Source organism: Saccopteryx bilineata, chromosome 8, assembly GCF_036850765.1.
Source record: "Saccopteryx bilineata isolate mSacBil1 chromosome 8, mSacBil1_pri_phased_curated, whole genome shotgun sequence".
Taxonomy (NCBI): domain Eukaryota; kingdom Metazoa; phylum Chordata; class Mammalia; order Chiroptera; family Emballonuridae; genus Saccopteryx; species Saccopteryx bilineata.
The window spans coordinates 3,350,610-3,373,267 of NC_089497.1; positions in this window are offsets into that span (position 1 = coordinate 3,350,610).

Sequence of the window (22,658 nt, forward strand, 5' to 3'; positions counted from 1 at the left end):
ATTGGCTTGAGCCCAAGGTCTCTGGTGTGCAGCTCGAAGTCGTTGGCTCAGCTGCAGCTCTTGAGTCAAGGCAAATATGAGAAGCAATCAATGAACAACTAAGATGCCACAATTATTAGTTGATGCTTCTCATTTCTCTTCCTTCCTGTCTGTCTGTCCTTGGCTGTTTCTCTCTCCCTTTCTTGCAAAAAACAAACAAACAAAAAATTCAGTCTTAGTCCCAACTCATACCCTCTATAGATATTTTTAAAAGTACTACTAAACAGCCAAAAAACTTGATTCATTCTCAGATAAAAGTACTTCTTGAATCACTCGTGTAGTGGTCATTCAAAATTTATATAACACGAGACATCATAGCTGGAATTAAGTATAGTGCTAATACGTGTACATTCTCAAAGTTTGTCATTTTTTTTAATTGGAAATACTACCTTAATCTATTTTGACCAATTAGTACAGTGCTTTTTGGACCAATTAAGCCATGAGCGTCTGGAGTCCTCATTTGCATGCGGAGAGACCAACCAGGAGCCAGGAGCAGGGACCTCTCTTTGTGTATGTCAGCCTTCCTCGGGCTCAAAGAATGAAAGAATGCACTGTTTGTTTATAGCCCAATACTGTGATTTCTCAGCTAGAGATGAGATTATTTACATAGTTAAAAAAAATGAACAGAACTTCCTAAAATAGTATAGACAATAAATACATTCCCCTAAGACTTAAAAAAAAAACCTGGAAAGCTTAACAGTCTAAAAAATCAATTTTGATTTTGAAAAATAATGGTTTTTGGAAGTCTGTGAGTAGTACATTATTAAGCACAGATCATTATTAATAAGAAAGATAACGTATGTTAGAAATAGTGGTATATATCTCCATGACAGGCAAGGTTGTTTAGGTTTTTAGTTTTCGAATATGTTCTCTTGCACGTATAATTTAAACTCTCTAAATCTTAATTTCATGGGGATAATGAAACATTGCTGACAGGGTGATTGTATTGTATGGGGCTGCTGTAACTGTGTTTTTTATGTACTGATTGGCAGAAGTGGATACCTAGCCTTGTTTACTCTGAAAGGAGAATGACTAATTTGTAGGAGATTTTTCATCACTTGAGCGACAACAACAGATAGTTCAATCATTAGCATCACATTGGATATGCTGACTTGCAGCGTTCTCCACCTGGCTGGGGGCTGAGTCACCCAGGGGGCAGGCGGAGGGCACTGACTCCATGACCCCATCACAGGGATCCTTATAATTTAGTATTTGTGACTGTAACCGTGACAAGATTTTGTTTTTTATGTTTTTATATTTATTTTTACTTCATTTTTTATGTTTTATTAAATTCATTCGGGTGACATTGGCTAATAAAATTGCAGAGGTGTTAGGTCTACCATTCTATGATACATCATCTGTACCTTGTAATGTGTGTCCACCACCCCAAGTCCAGTCTCATCATTTATCCCCACTTGACCCTCCTCTACCTCCTTCTCTTTGGTCATCACCACACTTCTGTCTGTGTCTATGAGGGTTTTGTTTTGTTATTGTTTGGGGTTTTTGTTTTTGGCTTACTCCCTTCACCTTTTTCACCCAACCCTACAAATCCCCTCCTCTCTGACAGCAAAGATTTCTTTTTTTTTTTAAATTATTTTTTATTTTTTATTTTTCTGAAGTGAGAAGCAGGGAGGTAGTCAGACAGACTCCTCCTGCATGTGCCCGACCAGGATCCACCTGGCATGTCCACCAGGGGGTGATGCTCGGCCCATCTGGGGTGTTGTTCCATTGCAACGGGAGCCATTCTAGTGCCTCAGGCAGAGGCCATGGAGCTGTCTTCAGTGCCCAGGACCAACTTTCCTCCAATGGAGACTAGGCTGTGGGAGGGGAAGAGAGAGACAGAGACAAGGGTAAGGGGGAAGAGTGGAGAAGCAGATGGGCACTTCTCCTGCGTGTTCTGGCCGGGAATCGAACCTGGGACTTCCACATGCTTGGCTGACACTCTACCGCTGAGCCAACCTACCAGAGCCAAGATTTTATTTTTAAAGCTTAATTATCCAGTGTTGAGAAATATTATATTAACTTACTTAGCTATATGGGGTTATATTTTCCCATTGATTCTAGCTCATAAGTTCTTGTGAATGCAATACTAATTAAGACATAAAGCTACGCTCATGATCAAACTTTATCAATAGTCTACTTTTGCACAGTAGTTTTCTAGCATACATTGTTCAACTATTAACTAGTTTAAATAGTTCTTGTTTTTCTTATATTGTTTAATACAGAAAATATGGTCTTAATTTATTGGGCAAATGCTAGAGAGTTAAATGTATGTCTGAGGATTTTACCTATAATTACTTCTCTAATCTTTACTGAAGTCAAGATGCATTCTCCTTGTATAAACTAAATGATTACAGAGAAAGCTGATGACCTTGTTGACCAACACTCAGTTCCTGGCTTTTCCTACTTTCTACTTTACTTTCCTTATTGCCTACTCGACATCAGACCAGTCACCATTATTCTATATTTTTATTGCCTTTCCATATTTATTTATCCTACAACAGAATATAACAATATCTGTGTGCATTTTTAAACATAAAAACAGACATATAATTCTGTGATCTTTAAAAACTCAGCATTATGTCAGGAAGAGTCTCAATGTAAAAACCTATGTAATTATAATTCTGCCTTGCCAAATAATATATATGTATATATACGTGCATATACATGGCATGACTATCTATGACTGATTTAGTCATAATGTTTTAAGGAAATATTTAAGTTGTTTTCAATTATGAATATTTACAATCTTCCTTCAACACAGATGCAGGTATTTGTTATGGAAGATAACAAATAAAATTACTGGGTTACTGAATACCTATGTTTTAATTTTATTGAACTCTGCCCAATTGTTCCTAAAGGCTGTAAATTTAAAATATCACCAGTTTGGATGAAATTGAAATTACTCATTTTACCACAATTCTATAAACTCCTGAGTTTAATTTTATTTTTAAAAAAATCTTGCCAGTCTTATGAGAAATCTGTCTATCCTATGTTTCTATTTCTTTATCTATAAATGTAGATAACTAGAATCTTCTTGATTATTTCTTGGAATCAGCTTTTTTTCATATTATGATTTTATCTTTTGTAACTCTATTATACTTATCCTTTCACTATGTATGGTCATTTTGTATAATTTTTAGCAATGTAATTTTACATCCAGATATTAAGCTTTATTCTATAATCTTAATATACTATGTATTTTCTTCATTACTTTTGTGTCATCTCACAAAAGTTTAAACATTTTAATTTAGCATAATCAAGATTTCCAATTTTTTTCTTCAAACTCTAATTGTCTTGTTAAGAAATATTTTGTGTTCTCCTTGAACATATTATTGTATAGTTCTTATAGAACTCTTTTCACATTTTTTAGCACGTTAATATATCTATTTTTATCCTGCATGGTATAAATGTAGAAAAATCTAACTATAGTCGTTTACATTGGTTTTACCTTGTTTATGAAATGTAACATTTCCCCACATAGGCATAAAACATAAAATATTAATAACTCCACTGTGCCTGTGGATATATATATAATATATATATCCCTAATTATATTAATTTTTATGGTATCTTTATTGTTACTGTTCAAGTCCATATTAAACACGGTTTTATGTCCAATGTGGCAGCGTGTATTCAAAGGAAAGGGTCTAACATGGTGGGGCTAACAAAATATTCATACTTTTTCTCCCTGTGTTTCCAGTGGAAATACGGTACTTCCACAGAGTCACCAGGGAAGCATTGTGGGGACTCGTGGCCAGGACGATGAGATTTACTAGACCAATAACAAAGGACTGCCCCCCTGTGTCCGGTGTCTCAGCTCCATCCTGCGGAGGAAGAAGTCTTCTCACACCTGCGCCTGTCAGACCGAGGAGGTCCAGGACCCAGAAATGCAGAACGTCTCGGTGTCTCCTTTCCCCAACTGCCCATCATCCACCACCAGAGCTGCCCTGGGGCCTGTGCGGCTTCCGGAACCGCACGGCTGCGATGGAGAGAGAGCCCTTGAAGGAGCCAGCGCCTGCGACCCAGAGGAGGTGTCGTTCAGCTTTGACTCGATTACCTCGGGCTTAGGAGAGAGCGGGCTTTCTTCCACACTCACCCACCTCTTTCCGTCACGGGCTGATGCCGGGTCCTCTCCCTGCCCGATCCGAGCCTTCCCCAGGTCTCCCAGGCTAGGCCCCTTCCCCTCTCGGGTCAGCATGGTGGCCTCAAGAGTGCATGCCGCAGCAGAAGGACCCACCCCTGCACCGTCTTGGCCTCGACTGGGCATGAGCTCCGTGGAAAAATTTCTCCTTTATTGTTTATCCCCTCTGCGCCCTATCTCAGAGTCTGGGTGAGCAGACTCACCAGTCCCCTGGGGAGATTGAAAATCCGGTCCTCCCTTCCCGCATGCGGGACAGACGATGTTAACCCCCTTGGCAGGGGCTCAGCTATTTTCTGGGATGTCTGACGTTGTAACTCCTGGACTTGACCCTGATTCAGCGCAGCTCCCAGACTCAGTCAGGCCCAGCCCGCCTAGCCGCCTTCTCCTTGTTTAACTCCTGGTGCCTTCTCCATTCTTCTGCCTGGGCTACTAGCAAAATGAGCAGACGGATGAACAGGGTGGGGGTGGGGGGGAATGAAAGTTGAATACGCACGCATGGGGCATTCGCATAGGCATGAGGATGTCATGAGAATTCTAAAGACAGGGAGGCGACATTGGGTGAGCATAAGACATTTTTTGGACAAAGGAGAAAGGGGGGAAATGGGTATTAGACTTCATAAGTAAGAATAAGTGATTTACAGGTAAGGGGGAAGAGCAGAAGGTGCGTGGCAGGAAAACCCTTGCTCCGGGTGACTCAGAAATAGTGGGACATGGAGGGTGGGGCTCAGAGGTAGGTGACAGGCACCTGTCTGAAGCCCTCTTGGGCGGTAGTTCACATCAGGCTGAGCTGAGCACGGGAAGATCTCCATCCGGAAGCAGGTTTTGCTGACTGAATCTCTTGGGCAGGAAAGCAGGTGGGAAGGTCAAAGCTTCTTTCTGGGTCTTTTGTTTTTTAAGACAAAGCCCAAAATCACGATCTGAAAAGGGCAGCTTCGGGGTGGCGGAAGGTTGGTTCTTTCAATATCATCGTCTTACAGGTTTCTGACAAACGCAGCGTTCTCTGGGAAGTGAGGAAAGTTGAATTTGCGTTGAAGTATGCCTTGCCTGGCTCGCAGATGCATTTAAAATAAAATGCTATTGGGGGCGGCGTGATTTTCTTTCCCCCTCACTTTGAGCTGACTCATCCCGGGCACGTGCTAGAATTAATAACTCGATCGATGGGAGTTGAACAGGGCTGGAATAAAGAGCAGCTGATTTCAAGATTGAGTTTCCTGTTTGGTAAACATATCAGTGTACTACCAGATGTTACAGTAATGGTTTTCTTTGCGGAAGCAGCTGCAGTTTTTATGTGGAATACCTAATTGGCCATCACGAGGGCTGTATTCCTGTCAACTGCAAGGGAAGTCATTAAAATTGGATTTAACTAAGAACTGGATTATGGCTACATGGGACCCTAGGAAGCTTTGAGCACTTTTAATTGACTTGGAATGAACAAAGAAAGAGAAGCAGCTACACCAGTCAACGTTGTGTCTGCTCTTCATACTCTGCGTGCCAAGAACGAGGAAGCCTAGACAACCGGAGCAAGCGTTCTAGTGTAAAAACAAATTACACATCACAATGTTTTTCCAACCTTGCATGAAAACGACGGTCTGAATAAACCTGAAGGGTCATAACCGTTCTGGAAAGATCACTAAAACTCACCAGCACAAGAGAGAGAGGGAAAAATATTAACTGAGTTCTTTACGCATTTTGTCTGTCAAGTCCTGTCCTAGGTGCTTGGAAACACAATATTGTTTATTTTTTTTTCTTTTTTTCTTTTTTTTTTTTCATTTTTCTGAAGCTGGAAACAGGGAGCGACAGTCAGACAGACTCCCGCATGCGCCCGACCGGGATCCACCCGGCATGCCCACCAGGGGGCGATGCTCTGCCCATCCTGGGCGTCGCCATGTTGCGACCAGAGCCACTCTAGCGCCTGAGGCAGAGGCCACAGAGCCATCCCCAGCGCCCGGGCCATCTTTGCTCCAATGGAGCCTTGGCTGCGGGAGGGGAAGAGAGAGACAGAGAGGAAGGCGCGGCGGAGGGGTGGAGAAGCAAATGGGCGCTTCTCCTGTGTGCCCTGGCCGGGAATCGAACCCGTGTCCTCCGCACGCTAGGCCGACGCTCTACCGCTGAGCCAACCGGCCAGGGCACAATATTGTTTATTTTATGCTCTGAGGAATCAAAATACAGTAGAAGAAGATTGATGCTACTTTGCAATATCTTCTCAAAAATTTCCCAGTTTTTCTGGTTTGTCTTAGAAGAATCAGTTGTAGCACAGATTGTCCTATAAAATAGCTTGTGAACAGATTTTTCCTTCTATTGATATAAATATCTGGTGTTTCTTTACATTTTGCTGCATTTCCAGTTTATGAACGTGAGTTCACTCTCTGAAAGTGAAGGAAGGAAGCAAAGAGATCAGTTAACTGTTGGAAGGTTTTAAACTGATTTCTACGCAAACTGCATGCCATGCTTTCTCCTGGTCAATAGGCTTCACATGTGTACACTTTAAACCAGGCATGGAGCAGCAGACTTAACAACATGTAAGACTTTCTTTGAAAATAAACACTTTTTTTTTCAGCATTGGAAAAAAAACAACAACAACAAACGCTTCCCATGTAAATATCCTGTGATATTGCCAGTCCTCACAAAATCAACTACGATTTAGGTTGAAAGAGGCGTTCGCCGAAATGACATTTAGATTTAAATAAAACAAAACGACTTAATATTTACCCACACATCCATGGAAAAGGTAATCACCTTTTTCTGCTTCCGTGATGCGAAGAAATCATCTGTTCAAGTCAGTTCGAAGAGTTCCTTAGGTAGCCTGTTCATTAGGCCATTATGTCATTTAATTGAATACCTTGTTTGTAAAACTGTCATTTATATGATCTTAAGAATGAAAAATAAATTAAAAAAATACTTTATGAAATTTGTAGTTGACTTTTATTCTTATTTTTTCCCAATTCTAATGAGAATATTCTAGTAAATTTTGAATAGATGTCAGTAAAATTGATGAACAGCGGGAGGTTTCCCAACAGTTACTACAATATCCAAACAGAACACTTCCTCCTCTCCACTTTCTTGTATTCTCTTCGAATTAATGCACTCTCCATTCTCACACCTGCTGGGTTCAGAAACTTGCATGTCACAGTAATGACTATGACCACTCCATCTTCCCACCCGGTTAGCAACAGTTATTTCTAACACATTCTGTTATTTCTATGCCTGTACTGTCTATTACTGTTATTCATTTTTATCTGAGGTATAGCAATAGAATACAAAACTACGGATGTCCCAATGTTACCAGAGGAAATAGGTTCTTCTGTTGTGTTACAGCAGAGAATTCAGGGATATTCACAAAGGAGGAGAAGTTTAAGCAAAAGTGGCAAGGTTTTTATTACAACGAAAAGCAAAAATAAACTCTAGAAGAAAGACAGATTGTGGGCAGGCTAGAGAGAGCAGCAGCCCTGAGGTCTTTGTTTAATTTTCTTCTATCTCTTTGAGTTTAGGAAAAAGCAGGTTTTCTTTCAAATTATCCAGTCTCTTTCCTGGATTTTCCCAGACTTGTCTTGGTTGCCATAGACATGACCCCATGGTTGATGACTTGAGCCCAAAGGTCACTGGCTTAAACCCAAGGTTGCTTACTGAGCCCAAGGGCACTGGCTTGAGCAAAGAATCACTTGCTCTGCTATAAGCCCCCCCCCCCCCGTCAAGGCACATATGAGAAAGCAATCAATGAACAACTAAGGTACCACAACAAAAGAAAAATGATGCTTCTCATCTCTCTCCCTTCCTGTCTGACTGCTTCTCTCTCTCTCTCTTTCTTTTGAAAAATAAAAAATTATAAAGAATAATTACACTATAAACTCTAGCATATTCAAAACAAACATTAGGAGGTCATATACAATAGGAGAACATATTTTCAGTAAAAAAAATGTCAACTTTAATATAAACGTTGGTTTAATATCAAACTTTGGATTCCACAATAAAGCCTATTTTATTTATGTACTCTCAGAACTATAGTATTCAGACTTAGCCTGGCAAGGTTGATAGAATGAGCATTTTCACACACGGCTAGTGGGTCAACTACATTGGGACAGCCTCCCTGGAAAGTCACTTGGGAGGGTGGACAGAACCTTATAAGTAAACGCTTTACTTTTTGCAGTAGTCTCACTTCAAGAATCCAGTCTTGGACATCCCCACCGGTGCTGTCAAACAGTTAGGCATAAAAGCCTCAATGTAGTTCTGAGATAAAATGAGATTTGAAGAATGGGTATCTCCGGGTGTTTAGAACTACAGGTAACTTTTTAATCTTCAAACTTTTTGTTTGTTTTCCATAATTAATCATTTAAATTTTACATGCAGGAAATATTTACAGATATTAATTAAAAGATGATCGAGGAGTTTTCTTATCCCCTACTTTTATTTCAGTGAACAAGAACAGAATGCAAAGAACACAGCATAGAAAAAAGGAAGATAAGGCCAAAGGCATTAATCAACACGACGAAGTCAGTGTAACTTGGGAGAGAGCAGTAACATTTCTCATGCCAACATAAAATTCTTACGGCGGGAAAGGACTGTCTCCCAAGTATGTATGTTTGATTACTTTGTGCAAAAGTGAAGGTTATAATTGTTATGTATAATGAATTTTTATGCGACCCATGTCATAAGTTGTTTTTCTGTATCTGGTCTGACTCTAAGTCTAAACTATTGCAGTAACGTTTATTTGGCCATAAAGTAATATTTCCACTATTTCTATTTTCATTGGATACTGGCATTTTGAAGACACCTGCTATATTAGAGACTTCGTGATTAAAACCAGAATAAAACAATATTTAACATTTTTGGTATCTAGCTGGTTATAAGTCCTAGAGAAGGTCTTTTGCTGGTATAACCACCGTTATGACATGAATCTGGATATAAACTTCCTTCCCGGTGATGTAATTCCAATTGACATTTTAATAGAATTAATGCCCTTCACATTAGCAAGTCAGGCTGCTTACAGGGCTGCTAAACATTTCATTCAGGTCCTGCTGATTAAGGGAATTTGTCAACACAACCAGCTTTACAAATGCACTGTGCCTTGTATCACAGATTGGCTTGCTTCTCTCTTTTCTACAAAACACATTCGGACATCATCATGCTTCTCCACGACGTTATAATGGTATTTAGAACTCAAAAGCCGTGCTGACTTTTACGCTGACAGGAGAGATTCAGTGGGAAGGTCAAGGATATTCGTAAAAGCATAATACCTCCCACTGCTGGCCGCAGCAGTCCATTTGCTGTAACGGCCATCTGTAAGGGCAGGCTCAGCTTAGATCCGTCTTTGGCTAGGTCTACAGTTAGTATTTTTTGCTGACGATTAATTTATATGTGGCTACTTAATTCCCCCCCCCCCTCAGAAAACACTGAAATCAAAGCTTGCATATTTATGAGTTTCTCAAAAATAGCTCTAGGCTGATTCATTTCAGCTAATTCATTTCTGTTAATTAAAATATCAAGCCTGACGTGTTTGTAGCAGAGCAGCAAAGTAGAGACGTAAACAGTTAAAAAAAAAACCACACACAACAACACAAAGCAGAGTAGAATGAGGAGAGGAGCCATTCTTCGTCCTGTAACTTGTCAAGTCTCTTCTTGAGTGGTCCCGGAAGAAACAGCCTCTCTGTGATTCAGAGGGAAGCGTTTCCCTCAGAGAGCCGGCAGGAATGAAAATATCTGCGGTATTGTTGTCCACACCGCCACTGTTTTAGGTACATCTCATCAAATCTTAAAACAACAATCAAAAAAAGGAAGGAAGAAAGGAAGGAAGGGAGGGAGGGAGAGAGAGAGAGAGAGAGAGAGAGAAAGAAAGACTAACCGCATCTCATCAAATTATACAACAATCAAAAGGAAGGAAGGAAGGAAGGGAGGGAGGGAGGGAAGGAAGGAAGGAAGGAAGGGAGGGAGGGAGGCAGGGAGGCAGGGAGGGAGGGAGGGAGGGAGGGAGAGAGAGAGAAAGAAAGACTAACCGCATCTCATCAAATTATACAACAATCAAAAGGAAGGAAGGGAGGGAGGGAGGGAGGGAGGGAGGGAAGGAAGGAAGGAAGGAAGGAAGGAAGGAAGGAAGGGAGGGAGGGAGGGAGGGAGGGAGGGAGGGAGGGAGGGAGAGAGAGAGAGAGAGAGAAAGAAAGACTAACCGCATCTCATCAAATTATACAACAATCAAAAGGAAGGAAGGAAGGGAGGGAGGGAGGGAAGCAAGGGAGGGAGGGAGGGAGGGAGGGAAGGAAGGAAGGAAGGAAGGAAGGAAGGAAGGAAGGAAGGAAGGAAGAAAGGAAGGAAGGAAGGAGGGGAGGGAGGGAGGAAAGGGAGGGAGGGAGGGAAGGAAGGAAGGAAGGAAGGAAGGAAGGAAGGAAGGAAGGAGGGGAGGGGAGGGTAGGGAGGGAGGAAAGGGAGGGAGGGAAGGAAGGAAGGAAGGAAGGAAGGAAGGAAGGAAGGAAGGAAGGAAGGGAGGAAGGAAGACTAACTGCATGAAAACTGAGACTTCTATGAGGTGAGTGTCACCTTCTAAGAGCCAGGTCTGGATTTTGAGTGTTAGCCACCGCCACCCCGACCCCATTCCCTCCCCCCAGGAAGTGTTTCCTTAGGTCTCCGTGTACCAGGCAGAAAAGCAATCCCTGAGCACATTAACAGACATTGTTAACATTGTCATCTCCTGTGAGGTCGGTCTTCTCAGCCACCTCCTCAGATGAAGTTCTAGCAGCTTCTAGGCGCCCCAAGGTTGCCCAGCTGTCTTGAAACGTTGTTCCACATCCAGAGCATGTCTTTGGGGTGATGGACTTGGAGCAGCCGAGGCCACGCCTCTTCGGGAACAGGTGGTGGGATCACCCCCACACTCCTGGGGCAGAGAGAGCCTTTGCCCTGCGACCCTTAGTGACCTGCCCACTCCTTCTTACAGCGTTTCAGAGTCTTTGCCGGTGTTGCAATGGGGCGCCCTTATTTTTCCTTTAGGAGGTAAGTGTGAGCCATGAAAAGAGCCTCAGATATTTTTTATGTGTGCCAGAGTATACTCCGGGAACTAAAAAAGAAAAAAAAAATCTCCAAGCTTGATAAGCATAATTTTCCACCAGTAATGAATCTAACTTGTCCTATGACTTAAACTTGCTTCTATGGCCTCCTTTTCACAATGTTATTCTGAAATAGCAATGGGTCATATAAACCAACATGAATGGTAAATATTAGAAGTGATATATTTATTTTGCATACTCTAATAAGTTGTAACATTACCTCTATTTTTCTTATAAATATCTTTTTCCTTCACAGTTTTTTTTTTTTAATATTGATTTTGGTGCCAAAGGTTTTTCACTAATTGTATTAAGAACTATTTATTCCACAAAAATGTTTTATTTTTTTAATGCTCCACAGTGTTCCCCTCCCCCCAAATCCTAATAATACGGTTGTGCGTCTTCTTTGTTTATCTCTTCAGATGTGTGCAGTCTATTCTGTAAAATAATTCTTACCCTCTCAGCAGCTGAACATACATATATAAACACCATGAACTATTCTTACACTTATCTCTTCAGAATTGATGCATAAAGTATCCAGTCTGTATATTCTTTTAACATTAATATATTTACTAGCACAAGCACTAACTGATTTATGTAGAACTAGAAAGCCCGGTGGTCATACGAAATGACCGCTGTTCTAGATATTATAAATTGTAATTAAAATGATTTGTGCAAAGGTGTCTGCTAATTCAAACTGAATTATCCAGGGCAGGTGATGAGGATGCCCCTTTGCTTAGTGCCTTCTTTCTTGCCAAGGCCAAATCAATTAGTTTCTAACTTGAAGTTTAAGGACTGACAGTGTTTACATTTAATATTCATGTCACCAGAGGAATGCTCAAAAATTAAAGTTTCTCTGTTTGAAACTGTCTTAATCCTTTTTGCATTTCGGTCAGCATTACTCTGTCAATTTTTTGCATTTCTCTCCTGCCTTTGTTCAAGGGACTCATTTTGTTGAGACAGGCTTTTTTGTCTTGCATCTGAGGCAAGCCTTGTTTCTCTATGCTCATCAGTCTCATTTTGCCGAGAAAGACGCATTTGCTCTGTGACTGAAGCAAGCCTTGTCTTTCTCTGCTCAGTGGTTTCTTTTTGTCGAGAAAGCCGTTTTTGTGCAGCTTTAGCTCCTTTTCTCTCCTCTTCAGTGCTGTATTTTCTAGGAGGCATTCTTAAAAGAAATTACGTTAAGACATAGTTTTTATGTAAAACAGATGATTGCCAATGCAAACAAATGTTCACCTTCCCCCTGACACGCGCAATTTGCGTTCAGCCATGGCAACTTCACCCCATTGGCTAGTACAGTTATGCAAGCAACCAATAAGCTATCGGCGACAAACAGACACTTAAGCCGCATATAATAAAGACTAGAAAGCCTGGAGGGCATACGAAATGACTGCTGTTCTAGATATTATAAATTGTAATTAAAACAATTTGTGCAAAGGTGTCTGCTAATTCAAACTGAATTACCCAGGGCAGACGGAGAAGACGCCCCTTTGCTTACTGCCCCACGGGATTTCCCCCTTCTACTTGCTTAATTGCTTAAAGTAGAGTGCAATGAAGGAAACCACTGGTGGTACATTTCTTAAGAGCCACCGCTAGCTCAATAAATAAAGGTGATTTAAATAATAAAATGTTAATTCACATGTCAAAGATCTCTTTGTACACAACATTTCTTGTGTAGATCTTTCCATCATTTTTAAGCTCGCCTTGCAGAGGACCATCAATTATTTTTAATTTTACGTTTGTTCTTTCATGAACTCTTGAATAGGCAACATAAAGTTGACCATGTGCAAATGCAGGCTCAGGTAAAAAAATGCCAACACGCTTAAGCGTTTGGCTCTGAGACTTATTGATGGTCATAGCAAAGGCAAGTTTTACAGGAAATTGTCTACGTCTCAATTGAAACGGCAACCCTGTTTGAGACGGAGCCAAATCAATTCTTGGAATGACATGTATTTCACCTTTAGAGGAGCCAAAGACTTAGCTATTATGACATTATTTTTCAATTGGAGAACCTCTAGTCTTGTACCATTGCAAAGACCCCTTCTGATGTTAAGATTTCTTAACGGCATAATAATTGCTCCAATCTTTAACCTCAATTTGTGAGGTGGCATGCCAGAAGGCGGGACTATTTGAATGCCGTGGCAACTTCACCCCATTGGCTAGTACAGTTATGCAAGCAACCAATAAGCTATCAGCAACAAACAGACACTTAAGCTGCATATAATAAAGATGACAGATTACATTAAAAATAAATATTTTAAATAAATATTAATTTGTTATTACAACCACAGTCATCAATAAGCTAAGCTCCTGGGGTTTTCTTTTAAAAGGTACAAAACAGCCAATTCTCATTAACTACACTTTTGAATCCAATTTGCAGGATAGCAGAGTGGTAACTTGACATCTTTCTTTGTAGAATCAATGGCAGTCCTTTATTTATTTTTCTTGCTTTATATATTCATGGATTGGCCCTGGCTGGTTGGCTCAGTGGTAGAGCATCAACCCAACATGTGGATGTCCTGGGTTCAATTCCCAGCCAAGGCACACAGGAGAAGTGCCCATCTGCTTCTCCCCCCTTCGTCTCTCCCCCCTCTGTCTCTCTCTCTCTTCCTCTCCTGCAGCCATGGCTCCATTGGAGCGAGTTGGTCCCAAGTGCCAAGGATGGTTCCATGGCCTCCGCCTCAGGAGCCAAAAAATGGCTCCAGTTGCAACAGAGCAAAGACCTCAGATGGGCAGAGCATCACCCCCTAGTGGGCTTGCCATATTCATGGGTTTTCTTCATTTCCATTTCCATCGGTCTAACCACTACTTTTTGGACAGATTTCTCCATCTCTTCACACTCTCTCCACCCACTAGAAGTTGCATTATTCTTGTCAAGAGAAGCCCGTATCTAGTTCTGTCTGCATATTCTCAGTATGAATGCTTTCATGACAAATTATACAGTTGGGTATTTGATAATTGTGGAATTTATCATTTCAAAACTTCAAAATGAAAAATGAATGTGCTCACTGGTATTCTGTCTCGAGAATCCTTATTTCAAAGAAAGAATATGAAAAATCTTCCCTGCCTTTTCATTGTCGAAACACGCCATCAAGTGAACTGATCACAGAAATCTATCGATTAAGAGGCCCTGATTGCTCAAAGCTCTTCTTAGTCCGATGTTTCATCCTGCGTAGGACTCAGAATCACATACGCTTTCCCTGATTTGATCCTCAGCAGCCAAGGCACGCCAAAGGGTTAAGCGTGTTGACACGAGCACGTTTACGCGCATGTCAGCATTTCCATTTTGATTGGAAGTGTTCTGAAAATCTAGCATCTAACCCAAAGTTAGTCTTCAACTGTGAAATGTAGCTCACAGACTGGGGTAATATTGTGTGACGGGAAGCTAATTTTTCCCTTTTTTTTTATTTTTCTGTTCAGATCAAATCCCTCTTTTGGTTAATTCAAGTCCATCTTTCGTTTTGATTTCCCTGCTGGGCAGAATTAGTGAGAATCAGTCTGGTTCTGCATCACCTAGGGCGGATACCTTCATTCAGCAGACAAAACCGTCCGTACCATACCCCGGCCCCAGAAGTATCAAATGCAGTCCGGAGTCCATTGAGGAACTACACACACTGAGCCGAAGCTGAGTTTGGAGCAGTCGTGCGCAGTGTGGTTTGACCACTCGCACCACCCCACCCACGCAGTCTCCCTTAGCTCTCCTGGATCGGGCCGGAAGGAGCTGTCAGGTATCCTGCGTCTGAATTACACTCTGCTGATTAACCCTTTTTGAGCAGTGAGTTTTTTACCTGCTTGCTGACCTCCCGGGAGTGAGTTTGTTTTTTTTCTTCAAATATTAAAATTAGTCCCAGTTCCAGTTTTAATAACTTAAAATCATGTTTGTTTGATAACCAATTTATGGAAACAAGAACATACATTTGCCTTTTTTTTTTTAAATGTTGCCTTACACGCTTTTAAAATAAAAAATGTTGTTATGCACCAGGACGTACATGAATGTTCGTACTACTCTAAGGGTTAATGTAAGGTTATTTGAGGCCTGAAGCTCACATTCCCCATGTTCCCCTGTCTCATGCCTTATTTACACTTCAAGATTCAGCATGAAAAGGTTATCATATCAAAAACTGGCTTCCTGATTTCACAAGAGAGTCTTCAGGGCTTATGTACAAGGGTGGGCAAAGGTAGGGTAAGGGTTGTGAGCATGCAAAATGCAGTGTTTGTTTTCTTGTATTACTATTTATTAATTATTCTCTTTATCCATGCAAACAACTGCAAACGTACTTCTGCCCACCCATTGGTATGTATCACACACCCTATCTTTTACAGAACAATACTTCTAAGTGAATAGAATACTTGCTTTTCTTGATGAATGGATACATTTGATCAAGTATAAAAATGCATTACTTTTCTTTATATACCTACAAAGTACCTTAGACCTTGCTTAACGTGAGCGCTCAGTTTGAGAGTGAGGAATAGATTAAATTTCTAATTTAATATTTTTTGCACCATATCTTGTATGTGTCTAAATCTTCTCGGGGGGTGGGGGGGAGGGAAATAGTCAAACCTTATTCTAGCCCAGGGGTCGGGAACCATTTTGGCTGAAAGAGCCATGAACGCCACATATTTTAAAGTGTAATTCCATGAGAGCCATACAACGACCCATGTATGTTACGCATTATCCAATAAAAATTTGGTGTTGTCCCGGAGGACAGCTGTGATTGGCTCCAGCCATCCGCAACCATGAACATGAGCGGTAAGAAATGAATGGATTGTAATACATGAGAATGTTTTATATTTTTAATGTTATTATTATTTTTTATTAAAGGTTTGTCTCGAGCCAGATGCAGCCATCAAAAGAGCCACATCTGGCTCAGGAGCCACAGGTTCCCGACCCCCGTTCTAGCCTCTCAGTTCCTACAGTGATCTAATTCTCACCTTCGCCCTTAGCCTCAGCCTCAAAGTCTAAAGGGACAGGGAAAAGAAATGATCTTTTCTTTTTGGTAACAAAACCAATGCCTTATTTCTCCCTATGCAGTCCACAAGTACAAGAACATATTTTTCTGTTTAATTATAAAAAAAAAAAACCCACAAAAACCTAGAAAACAAAACAAAACAAAAACTCTGTATAAAGGCTTCTAAAACATAAAGTTTCCATTGTGGAACTGCTTATCTGGAAGGTTCTGGCACGGGTTCATACCCTTTGCTTGCAGGAAGCCCAAACCTGAAGGTGTTACACCTTTGCCCAGTGGAAACACTGATTTATATTCAACAGGGAGGGGGACACCAGGCAGCCAAGCACCCACTCCGGGAGGCCTAGGACAGAAGTCCCCAAACTATGGCCCACGGGCCACATGCGGCCCCCTGAGGCCATTTATCCGGCCCCCACCGCACTTCCAGAAGAGGCACCTCTTTCATTGGTGGTCAGTGAGAGGAGCATAGTTCCCATTGAAATATTGGTCAGTTTGTTGATTTAAATTTACTTGTTCTTTATTTTAAATATTGTATTTGTTCCCGTTTTGTTTTTTTTACTTTAAAATAAGATCTGTGCAGTGTGCATAGGGATTTGTTCATAGTTTTTTTTATAGTCCGGCCCTCCAATGGTCTGAGGGACAGTGAACTGGCCCCCTGTGTAAAAAGTTTGGGGACCCCTGGCCTAGGGAAACAGCTCACGGAGCAGGAGCTCTTGGCTTTGAAGGTCCGCTCCTGACCTTTCCTCGCCAACGGGCCTGCCTGACGCACGACGGGACACCTGGCATGGACTTTCCTAACGATATCTTTTAGTGCTACCCACGCACGACGTTGAACCCCCTCTTTCTGAAAGCTAAAATAACTTCTTCCGAGGCTCTCTTACTTTTAGTGGAGGGTTAGATCGGGGAGCTCCGCCTTCCCATGTCTGAGTGTATTGACTCTCTAAACCCAGGGCCTTGTTTTCTGAGGCGTCCTTTACCCGTTCCCTTCAGGAAGGACAGCTGGGCAGTGCTGGACCCGCAGGAGGAGGCAGTCCTGATTTATATTCACGATAATAAATAACTCCCTTTGGATTCATGACTTTTTAGGGCAGCGCTTCCGCGACTTTCCCTGTCAGTTTTTTGACAGATGGGAAAACAGATGGTTATTAGTTTCATAAAAATAAGAAATGGTGGGATTTAGCATTAAAATATTTATTAAGCCTCATACAAAACTTCCAGGAGTGAACATTTGATTACTGGAGTGCGTTTGTTGCAAACATTGCAGAGAGAGAGAGAGAGAGAGTCAGCCTCTTCTGCCAATGATTTCTCTGGCCCAGCAGTATGGATGTAATTATTTTTTAAGATGTCCTAAACTTGACTAGAAACACAAAGCTATTAAAATAGTCTGCACTCTCAAAGGTGAGAAGCAACATTCCTTTATTTCCTCCCATGGTAGGCGTTAAGCCTAATCCGGAGGGACTCGAAACATTGAAGACACGAACAAAATCCGTCGATTACATGCCAAAGCTTTATTGTCTAGCTTGGCCAAGCGGCGGCAACTCCGTCAGAAATCTGAGGGAGAGTGCGCCAGCCCTTTGTTCTACTTAGTTTTTATAGTTTTGCAAGCGGTAAGTATAGAAGCAAAAATTGCAATTAGGTGCCCTTTACCACTATTGGTTATAGTCATATGCCCTTTAACATGATAGGACCATGTTCTATTTGCAAGCCATATATCATTTTGAAGAAAACAAAATTTACAAGTCAACACAATGATAGAAAGATGTCTCTTTACATATTAAGAGACATTCCTATATTTTCTAATGTTTATCCGCCATCTCTTTGTCCAGAGTCACACACATTAACTATATGCATTCATATGGGAGAGGTAGTTTCCATGGGGACAAATGCCCACAAATGGCTCATTGCTATAAGAAAAGGTTTATTTTGGCTTCTCTCTTCCTGCACCTGGCTAGCCATTCACCCCTTTTCCCCACAGGTGTGGTGGAATGTCAGGGAATCCATGTTTTCCTCCCCTTTGCATTTACAATACAATGCCAAGGGCCATCCTGGTTTTATGCCAATCACACAGTACAGAGATTGTTCACAAAATTTCTCTGCACACCTTAACCCAAATTAATAAAATGTTCTTAAAGCCTCTTAAAATATTAATATTGATTCTGTAGCTTTTGGTACTTTACAACACCCGTGGGTGAGGTGGCGCAGTGGCTCCTCAGGGTCCCTCAGTAGGTGCAAATCTGCAAGAACACCTTCATCAGGTGATTCAATGACATGGAGTTTAATCATTATACTTAGCCCCAGCGCCAGTGGAATTTTTTTTTGTGTGTGTACTTTTCTGAAGCTGGAAACGGGGAGACAGTCAGACAGACACCCACACGCGCCCGACCGGGATCCACCCGGCACGCCCACCAGTGGGCGATGCTCTGCCCACCCGGGGCGTCGCTCTGTCGTGACCAGAGCCACTCTAGCGCCTGGGGCAGAGGCCAAGGAGCCATCCCCAGCGCCCGGGCCATCTTTTTGCTCCAATGGAGCCTTGGCTGCGGGAGGGGAAGAGAGAGACAGAGAGGAAGGGGGGGGGGTGGAGAAGCAAATGGGCGCCTCTCCTGTGTGCCCTGGCCGGGAATCAAACCCAGGACTTCTGCACGCCAGGCCGACGCTCTACCACTGAGCGAACCAGCCAGGGCTCCAGTGGAATTTTTAACCAGGGACATGGTCTGTCAGATGATGTGTACAGAACGCTGTGGCTTACATGCCCGTGGATGGGTTTTAATTCTAATCAGTGGTTCATCTTTGGCAAATTATCTCTCCCATATAATCTCTAGACCACTTATGGCTTTCAGAGATCCTCTGATGAGTTTTATTTCACGCATGGCAGCTTACCATCTGTTTTGCACGGTGTATGTATTTAAGAGATGCTTCCCATTTTGGTTCACTTTACTTCTGAAGTCTTTGAACTGGGTGAAAATGAGAGACCTCAAATACAAGAAAAAAAAAGTACATAACACATAACTTTCTACCTAGTTGAGTAAAACTATTTGAAAAGATGAGTTCTTTATTTTTTTAGAGGTGATCTTGCCTGAGTCCGACCAAGCGCAGCCTATGGGAGCCCCGGGGGGTTCTGTGTCCAGTCTCTCGAAGCCCATGAGAGAGCCGACCCCAGCCCCCGAGGGCCCTGTGTAGGGTTAACTATGAGCATGAGTTACACCAGCTGTATTCTATCTGGCTCCTTCACCTTTCCAGACCACTGTGTATTCACCTGTAAGATTAGAACCATTTTAGACAAACTATTGTTTTAGTAAAAAAAAATAAATTAAATTAAATAAAAAAATAAAAAAATCACCTTTCATGTATTGAAAACTGAGACTAGATAATGCTTTTTTTAAAAAAAAACCAAAAAACAAAATGTGAGGTTGAATATCAATAGAACCATTCAGTCCGTCATCACCGGCACATCACGGGGACAACAGTCGACTTAAGTGCATGTCGAGTGACATCAGCAGTGCCTTGTGTGAGTCCTGTGTGATCTTGGCTCACAGGACAGTGGAAGCGATGAACTGAGAATTACAGTAAGATATGAAATATTTCTTTACTTTCTTCATCTAAAAGACTGGGAGCCTTAGGAAATAAAAAGGAATTTCAAAATAGCTTTGATTTCCATTGGAAGTGACATAATTCTCACTGAAAAGTTTTAAATTGATCGTTGTACGTCAATGCCTGTGTGTGTGTGTGTATGTTGTGTGTGTGTGTGTGTATTTGGGTGCAGTATTACTTTCTAATGCAGACCAACAAAAATCCTTATCTATGTTTACCAGTCATTTAAATAATATATGATATCTTTGGAATTATACAGTTGTTTTTTCTGATCTAAGACTATTCTGGATTCTCTGAAATTCTCTTAGAAAAAAAAATCTTGTCTTTGTTAAAAAATACTTTAATTTATTTTTTTTGTATCTCATATCATATAAGCCTATAGATATTGGAATCCATTTGTGTGTTAAATTTACTAAATAAGGTGCTACTTTAAGAAATCAATGTTTTAGCTAAAGGTTATTGAATGACAGTAACTGTAAAATTTCAGCCAAAAACTTTATGTAAAATAAAATTATATTCATCTTAATAGCAGTCTGTAATTTAAGTGGTTGAGACAACTTAATATTATAAAACTAAAAAGTAAAATCAAGTATGTAAGCAAATATAATATTCAAAGTAAATACTTTCAGGAAGAAAATTACTCATTAAAATTATTAAATGAGCCTGACCTGTGGTGGCGCAGTGGATAAAGCGTCGACCTGGAACACTGAGGTCGCCGGTTCAAAACCCTGGGCTTGCCTGGTCAAGGCACATATGGGAGTTGATGCTTCCTGCTCCTCCTTCCCCCTTCTCTCTCGCTCTCTCTCTCTCTCTCTCTCTCACACACACACACACACACACACACACACACACACACACACACACTCTGTCCTCTCTAAAACTTAATAAAAGAAAAAATTAAATATTAAAAAAATAAAAAATAAATTAAATTATTAAATGAACTTTTTTTTTCTGTGACAGAGACAGAGAGTCAGAGAGAGGGTCAGATAGGGACAGACAGACAGAAAGGGAGAGAGATGAGAAGCATCAATTCTTCATTGCAGCTCCTTAGTTGTTCATTGATAACTTTCTCATATGTGCCTTGATCAGGGGCTACAGAAGAGTGAGTGACCCCTTGCTCAAGCCAGTGACCTTGGGGTCATGTCTATGATCTCATGCTCATGCCAGCGACCTGTGCTCAAGCCAGTGAGCACGTGTTCAAGCTGGATGAGCCTGGCTCAAGCTGGCAACCTTGGGGTTTCAAACCTGGATCTTCCATGTCCCAGTCTGATGCTCTGCCTGGTCCAGCTAAATGAACTTTTTGACAATCACTCTTCTCTTACCCATTTCACTAAAAAACAACAACAACAAATGTTGGGCAGATAAAATATATTATGCTCACTTTGTTAAAGTTGGCGCTGCCCACGTAGAGGTCCGTCACCCAGGTGATATTAATGTGTGTTGGGGGTGGGCTGTGGGCAGGCAGGATCCTTGTAGCCTGGGGCTTGGTTTTAGGACTAAGCCTTTCCCACCCTTTTTGATGTGGAGTGGTACAATCCCATCATGCCTCAGATAAGTGACTTTGTATTAGAGACTTCCCTATTTTGTATATTGGATTAAAGGTTTTGATTTCTACACTATAAAATGGGGACAGAACAGGAAGCTTGCTCTCTTGGTTCCTGAGATTAATATTAGAGAAGAAAGCAGAGGAAGGCCACGTGGAGGAGGCCAGGTGAAGCAACCAAGATGATGGAGTGTTGAGTTAGAAGCCAGTTTGTGCAGAGTTTGTGCAAGGGGAAGGAAGGAGATGGGGAACAGAGGTAAATAAGTCTGCTGAGCTAGAAACCTTTGATTCTAGGAAACTCAGATAAGTCAGTAGCTTTGTGAGCACTGAATGTGAGTGGGTTTTGGAGCCCAGTGTGTGTTTTTTACTTGCCCGTCGGGTGCAAGCTAGGATTAAAGATGATGGCCCACCAGTTCTTGGCTCCATTGTTTCTTTACCGTCTATCCGAATGCAATGCGAACCTGCATGGGTCAGGCGGCTGTGATGGTAGCCCTGGCTACTGGCTTCACAACAAACAAAACCAATTTGATGTTTTAAATTTTCACAGACATTTTTGTGGCCAAAAGATTTAATTTATCATCTTTTATCAAAACTTCTGCAGACAAAATTTTTGGAATCCTGAACTATTTACCACCAGCTTAAAATAGAAATTAAGTCACACTAAATTAAGCTGGTCTGAGATGTCAAAATGTTTCCACTTCTATCACATTTACCTGGGGTTAACGTGAGTCTCTGCTAAAGAGGACCGTGATGAACAACGTGGAACGGATTTTTGTTGCTCTTGTTTCAGTACCCTTTTTAACTGCATAATAAGGCACATGTTCATGGCATCCTGAAACTTGTGAAGACCATTTACAAAGAGTATAATTATTTATCTTCCTTTTAAGTTCATTTCTTTGTCTTTAGTCATTTTTGTCGCCATAAAAACCTGGGAGCAAAGCTTCTCTTGGCAGGAAACCACCGCTGTTGCCTCTAAGGTGTGTATGTAGAATTATGTTAATAGAGTCTCAGCAGAGCTCCATATACTTAAATCTTTAAATAAATTCTAAACTATTGGATTTTTTAACATTTTTCTATTTACCATTTGAAAGGAAACAGCTTCATTTGGAAATGTGACCCACTTCACTATCTCTTATCTCATCAGGTTTTTCCTCTTCTGTCATTACCCCTTTATAGACTTGATTGCACCTATTATACTTCCTTCCTTGGGGGAAAAATAACAAGCTACTGAAAAGTCTACCTTCCTTAGAGACAGAGAGGCATTACCAAAAAACAGTGTGAAAGAAAAAAAACAAGGCACAGCTGCATTTTTTATATTATTCTAATTCTTTCTTTCTTTACTCACTCTGAGC